The following is an 8122-nucleotide window of genomic DNA, read 5'->3' as shown; positions in this document are numbered from 1 at the left end:
CACAAGCCTAAGATCACCATGCGTAATGCCAAGCGTCAGCTGGAGTTGTGGAAAGCTCGTCGCCATTGGACTCTGGACCAGTGGAAACGTGTTCTCTGGAGTGATGAATCATGCTTCACCATCTGGCAGACCGACAGATGAATCTGGGTTTAGCAGATGCCAGGGGAACGCTACCTACCCCAATGCATAGTGCCAACTGCAAAGTTTGGTGGAATAGGTATAACGGTCTGGGAGCCAGGCCGAATCGCCCAACGCCAGTACCCGGCCTCACTAATGCCCTTGTGACTGAATGGAAGCATGTCCCCACAGCAATGTTCCAAAATATAGTGGAATGTCTTCCCAGAAGAGTGGAGGCTGTTACAGCAGCAAAGGGGGACCGACTCCATATTAATGCCCATGATTTTGGAATGAGATGTTCCAAAACATATGGCATCAGTATGTTAGCCTTAGCTGAGGGCTTAGTGGTCAGATCAGAGTTAACAACGTGATGTTGTTGCGGGATATGGAGGAGGGGGGAGTGATGTATGTGGGAGGAGTGTGTGGGTTACAGAGGAGGAACAGAGTGGTACAAGTGATATGGCATTTCCTGTTGGCACTGAGACACAGAAATGACCTGAGTGAAATGGAATCAGACTGTACTGTGCCCGCACAGTGGGCACGGGGAAGGATGGCACTATGTTGTGTGTGTGTGGGCGTGTATGGGCATTTGTATGTGCGAGGGTGTTTGTTTGTGTGTGAGTAATAAGACTGTGAGTGTGTGTGTGTGAGTGTATGCAGACATGGGGAGGAGTGTTTGGGGTGGCAGTAGGGAGTGGAACAGTGGGCCTCTCTTTGCCACTTCCACCAAGGTATGAGCTTGTTTCCCTGGGCAAGCCTTCCACCGTGGGCGGGCTGGGTGTGGGGGTGGGAGTCAATGGGACAGTAGTGGGTTGTTCCACGGAATGTGTCCCTTTCACGTCCCATTTCAATTCAAAGTAGAAACTGTGTACCAATATTGGTATTTTGTTTCTTTGACAAAGTCATTTCTGAAGATGTGATTAAAGACACTATGGATACACACACAAATATGTACAAAGTTTAAAAAACAAGAACATTTTAAGGTCAACCCTGTAACGTGAACTGAACTCTCATTTTAATAGGATGAAACTATTCCTTTATAATACATTTTTCGAAACAAACATTGAACATCTAACATCAAATCATAGTGTAAAACTAGGTGTTCTGGTTCTACTCTTTTAGGCCATTTTCTGGTGTTTTGTGGTGTAAAACTGAATGGGTCGAGCATAGCACATCAACCCTGTTACCCATAGATAGACAGGCTAGAATAACACATCAACCCTGTTACCCATAGATAGACAGGCTAGAATAACACATCAACCCTGTTACCCATAGATAGACAGGCTAGAATAACACATCAACCCTGTTACCCATAGATAGACAGGCTAGAATAGCACATCAACCCTGTTACCCATAGATAGACAGGCTAGAATAACACATCAACCCTGTTACCCATAGATAGACAGGCTAGAATAGCACATCAACCCTGTTACCCATAGATAGACAGGCTAGAATAACACATCAACCCTGTTACCCATAGATAGACAGGCTAGAATAACACATCAACCCTGTTACCCATAGATAGACAGGCTAGAATAACACATCAACCCTGTTACCCATAGATAGACAGGCTAGAATAGCACATCAACCCTGTTACCCATAGATAGACAGGCTAGAATAACACATCAACCCTGTTACCCATAGATAGACAGGCTAGAATAACACATCAACCCTGTTACCCATAGATAGACAGGCTAGAATAGCACATCAACCCTGTTACCCATAGATAGACAGGCTAGAATAACACATCAACCCTGTTACCCATAGATAGACAGGCTAGAATAACACATCAACCCTGTTACCCATAGATAGACAGGCTAGAATAACACATCAACCCTGTTACCCATAGATAGACAGGCTATAATAACACATCAACCCTGTTACCCATAGATAGACAGGCTAGAATAACACATCAACCCTGTTACCCATAGATAGACAGGCTAGAATAACACATCAACCCTGTTACCCATAGATAGACAGGCTAGAATAACACATCAACCCTGTTACCCATAGATAGACAGGCTAGAATAACACATCAACCCTGTTACCCATAGATAGACAGGCTAGAATAACACATCAACCCTGTTACCCATAGATAGACAGGCTAGAATAACACATCAACCCTGTTACCCATAGATAGACAGGCTAGAATAACACATCAACCCTGTTACCCATAGATAGACAGGCTAGAATAACACATCAACCCTGTTACCCATAGATAGACAGGCTAGAATAACACATCAACCCTGTTACCCATAGATAGACAGGCTAGAATAACACATCAACCCTGTTACCCATAGATAGACAGGCTAGAATAACACATCAACCCTGTTACCCATAGATAGACAGGCTAGAATAACACATCAACCCTGTTACCCATAGATAGACAGGCTAGAATAACACATCAACCCTGTTACCCCATAGATAGACAGGCTAGAATAACACATCAACCCTGTTACCCATAGATAGACAGGCTAGAATAACACATCAACCCTGTTACCCATAGATAGACAGGCTAGAATAACACATCAACCCTGTTACCCATAGATAGACAGGCTAGAATAACACATCAACACTGTTACCCATAGATAGACAGGCTATAATAACACATCAACCCTGTTACCCATAGATAGACAGGCTAGAATAACACATCAACCCTGTTACCCATAGATAGACAGGCTAGAATAACACATCAACCCTGTTACCCATAGATAGACAGGCTAGAATAACACATCAACCCTGTTACCCATAGATAGACAGGCTAGAATAACACATCAACCCTGTTACCCATAGATAGACAGGCTAGAATAACACATCAACCCTGTTACCCATAGATAGACAGGCTAGAATAACACATCAACCCTGTTACCCATAGATAGACAGGCTAGAATAACACATCAACCCTGTTACCCATAGATAGACAGGCTAGAATAACACATCAACCCTGTTACCCATAGATAGACAGGCTAGAATAACACATCAACCCTGTTACCCATAGATAGACAGGCTAGAATAACACATCAACCCTGTTACCCATAGATAGACAGGCTAGAATAACACATCAACCCTGTTACCCATAGATAGACAGGCTAGAATAACACATCAACCCTGTTACCCATAGATAGACAGGCTAGAATAACACATCAACCCTGTTACCCATAGATAGACAGGCTAGAATAACACATCAACCCTGTTACCCATAGATAGACAGGCTAGAATAACACATCAACCCTGTTACCCATAGATAGACAGGCTAGAATAACACATCAACACTGTTACCCATAGATAGACAGGCTAGAATAACACATCAACCCTGTTACCCATAGATAGACAGGCTAGAATAACACATCAACCCTGTTACCCATAGATAGACAGGCTATAATAACACATCAACCCTGTTACCCATAGATAGACAGGCTATAATAACACATCAACCCTGTTACCCATAGATAGACAGGCTAGAATAACACATCAACCCTGTTACCCATAGATAGACAGGCTATAATAACACATCAACCCTGTTACCCATAGATAGACAGGCTAGAATAACACATCAACCCTGTTACCCATAGATAGACAGGCTAGAATAACACATCAACCCTGTTACCCATAGATAGACAGGCTAGAATAACACATCAACCCTGTTACCCATAGATAGACAGGCTAGAATAACACATCAACACTGTTACCCATAGATAGACAGGCTAGAATAACACATCAACCCTGTTACCCATAGATAGACAGGCTAGAATAACACATCAACCCTGTTACCCATAGATAGACAGGCTATAATAACACATCAACCCTGTTACCCATAGATAGACAGGCTATAATAACACATCAACCCTGTTACCCACAGATAGACAGGCTAGAATAACACATCAACCCTGTTACCCATAGATAGACAGGCTATAATAACACATCAACCCTGTTACCCATAGATAGACAGGCTATATTATTATTATTATTATTATATTATAATAACACATCAACCCTGTTACCCATAGATAGACAGGCTAGAATAACACATCAACCCTGTTACCCATAGATAGACAGGCTAGAATAACACATCAACCCTGTTACCCATAGTCTATACAGGCGAGAATAACACATCAACCCTGTTACCCATAGATAGACAGGCTAGAATAACACATCAACCCTGTTACCCATAGATAGACAGGCTAGAATAACACATCAACCCTGTTACCCATAGATAGACAGGCTAGAATAACACATCAACCCTGTTACCCATAGATAGACAGGCTATAATAACACATCAACCCTGTTACCCATAGATAGACAGGCTATAATAACACATCAACCCTGTTACCCATAGATAGACAGGCTAGAATAACACATCAACCCTGTTACCCATAGATAGACAGGCTAGAATAACACATCAACCCTGTTACCCATAGATAGACAGGCGAGAATAACACATCAACCCTGTTACCCATAGATAGACAGGCGAGAATAACACATCAACCCTGTTACCCATAGATAGACAGGCTAGAATAACACATCAACCCTGTTACCCATAGATAGACAGGCTAGAATAACACATCAACCCTGTTACCCATAGATAGACATGCTAGAATAACACATCAACCCTGTTACCCATAGATAGACAGGCTAGAATAACACATCAACCCTGTTACCCATAGATAGACAGGCTAGAATAACACATCAACCCTGTTACCCATAGATAGACAGGCTAGAATAACACATCAACCCTGTTACCCTGTGACGTAGAAGTCCGTCACTGGCCGCGGGCAGCATTTGGTTCTTTAACGCACACACGTATTCATCACTCCTCCCTGCGCCATTATAGGATAAGTTAACAATGTGGGTCGACACACAAATTAACTTCTGTCTTGGTGCATGCATTTCACACTTGTCAATGTTCATATTTGAGAGATACAATAATTATTATACTTATCAATGTTGTGGATGAGCGAATTGTTTGTTTGTTCTGTTTCTCTCTCTCCATCTCTGTAGCTTCCGGGTATGCTGGAAAAGGACCCGAGCTAAGGGAATTGGGTTGGCTTTATAGTGCCTGTCCCAAATGGCTCATTAATGCATATGGGCATATTGAAAGATATTGTCAGTAGTGATGTAATGTTGTAAATGGTATGTTGTGATATTGTTTAAAACCGTGTTGCAATGTATATCATTTAGTATGTTTAGTTCATGGAAAATGTAGGTTTGTATTGTTAATTGATTAATTAATTAGGGTTAATTGTTCTGAGGGGAGGGGCTAGCCCTACAAAAGGAGCCTCTCTTTCAGTCATGGAGAGGGATTTTTGGATTGAGCTGTGGATGGGGCAGCATTGTTTTTAAACTGTCCCATAAGGTAGACGTTGATGGCAATACTGTTGTTTTTTGTTCCGGAATCACTTGTAAATAAACACCTTTGCACAGAAGAACTTTTGCGGCTCCGCCATCTTTTTATTTTGATAGAGGTTAGGTAACCTGCTCTGTACCTAGGCTAAAGACATAACCTGCTCTGTACCTAGGCTGAAGACATAACCTGCTTGGTACCCAGGCTAAAGACATAAACTGCTCTATTCCCAGGCTAAAGACATAACCTGCTCTGTACCTAGGCTAAAGACATAACCTGCTCTATTCCCAGGCTAAATACATAACCTGCTATGCACCCAGGCTAAAGACATAACCTGCTCTATTCCCAGGCTAAAGACATAAACTGCTCTGTACCCAGGCTAAAGACATAACCTGCTTGGTACCCAGGCTAAAGACATAAACTACTCAGTACCCAAGCTAAAGAGATAACCTGCTCTGTACCAAGGCCATAAGGCTAAATAAAGACATAACCCAGGCTAAAGACATAAACTCTATTCCCAGGCTAAAGACATAACCTGCTCTGTACCTAGGCTAAAGACATAACCTGCTCTATTCCCAGGCTAAATACATAAAAGCTCTATTCCCAGGCTAAAGACATAAACTGCTCTGTACCCAGGCTAAAGACATAACCTGCTTGGTACCCAGGCTAAAGACATAAACTACTCAGTACCCAAGCTAAAGAGATAACCTGCTCTGTACCAAGGCTAAATACATAACCTGCTCTGTACCTAGAATAAAGACATAAACCGCTCTGTACCTAGAATAAATACATAAACTGCTCTGTACCCAGGCTAAATACATAACCTGCTCTGTACCCAGGCTAAATGCATAACCTGCTCTGTACCCAGGCTAAATACATAACCTGCTCTGTACCCAGGCTAAATGCATACCCTGCTCTGTAAACAGGCTAAAGACATAAACTGCTCTGTACCCAGGCTAAAGACATAACCTGCTCTATTCCCAGGCTAAAGACATAACCTGCTTGGTACCCAGGCTAAAGACATAAACTGCTCTATTCCCAGGCTAAAGACATAAACTGCTCTATTCCCAGGCTAAAGACATAAACTGCTCTGTACCCAGGCTAAAGACATAACCTGCTCTGTACCTAGGCTAAAGACATAACCTGCTCTATTCCCAGGCTAAAGACATAACATGCTCTGTACCTCGGCTAAAGACATAACCTGCTCTATTCCCAGGCTAAATACATAACCTGCTCTGCACCCAGGCTAAAGACATAACCTGCTCTATTCCCAGGCTAAAGACATAACCTGCTTGGTACCCAGGCTAAAGACATAAACTGCTCAGTACCCAGGCTAAAGACATAACCTGCTCTGTACCAAGGCTAAAGACATAAACTGCTATGTACCATGCTAAAGACATAACCTGCTCTGTACCCAGGCTTAATGCATAACCTGCTCTGTACCCAGGCTAAATACATAACCTGATCTGTACCTAGAATAAAGACATAAACCGCTCTGTACCTAGAATAAAGACATAAACTGCTCTGTACCCAGGCTAAATACATAACCTGCTCTATTCCCAGGCTAAAGACATAACCTGCTCTGTACCCATGCTAAATGCATAACCTGCTCTGTACCTAGGCTAAAGACATAAACTGCTCTGTACCTAGGCTAAAGATATAACCTGCTCTGTACCATGCTAAAGACATAACCTGCTCTGTATCCAGGCTAAAGACATAAACTTCTCTGTACCTAGAATAAAGACATAACCTGCTCTGTACCCAGGCGAAAGACATAAACTGCTCAATCCCAGGCTGAAGACATAAACTGCTCTTTACCCATGCTAAAGACATAAACTGCTCAGTACCCAGGCTAAAGACATAAACTGCACTGTACCCCTGATAAAGACATATCCTGCTCTCTCCCCAGTCAAAAGACATAACCTGCTCTATTCCCAGGCAATATACATAACCTCCTCTGTGCCCATGCTAAAGACATAAACTGCTCTGTACCCAGGCTAAATACATAACCTGCTCTGTACCCAGCCTAAATGCATAACCTGCTCTGTACCCAGGCTAAATACATAACCTGCTCTGTACCTAGAATAAAGACATAAACTGCTCTGTACCTAGAATAAAGACATAAACTGCTCTATTCCCAGGCAAAAGACATAACCTGCTCTGTATCCAGGCTAAATGCATAACCTGCTCTGTACCTAGGCTAAAGACATAAACTGCTCTGTACCCAGGCTAAATACATAACCTGCTCTGTACCCAGCCTAAATGAATAACCTGCTCTGTACCCAGGCTAAATACATAACCTGCTCTGTACCTAGAATAAAGACATAAACTGCTCTGTACCCAGGCTAAATACATAACCTGCTCTGTACCCAACCTAAATGCATAACCTGCTCTGTACCCAGGCTAAATACATAACCTGCTCTGTATCTAGAATAAAGACATAAACTGCTCTGTACCTAGAATAAAGACATAAACTGCTCTATTCTCAGGCTGAAGACACAAACTGCTCTTTACCTTTGCTAAAGACATAACCTGCTCTGTACCCAGGCTAAAGACATAAACTGCTCTATTCCCAGGATAAAGACATAAACTGCTCTGTACCCAGGCTAAAGACATAAACTGCTCTGTACCCAGGCTAAATGCATAACCTGCTCTGCACCATGC

The sequence above is a fragment of the Oncorhynchus gorbuscha genome, linkage group LG13, assembly GCF_021184085.1.
Source record: "Oncorhynchus gorbuscha isolate QuinsamMale2020 ecotype Even-year linkage group LG13, OgorEven_v1.0, whole genome shotgun sequence".
NCBI lineage: Eukaryota > Metazoa > Chordata > Actinopteri > Salmoniformes > Salmonidae > Oncorhynchus > Oncorhynchus gorbuscha.
The sequence above is the reverse complement of the archived record's forward strand: the minus strand, read 5'-3'. Positions refer to the sequence as shown.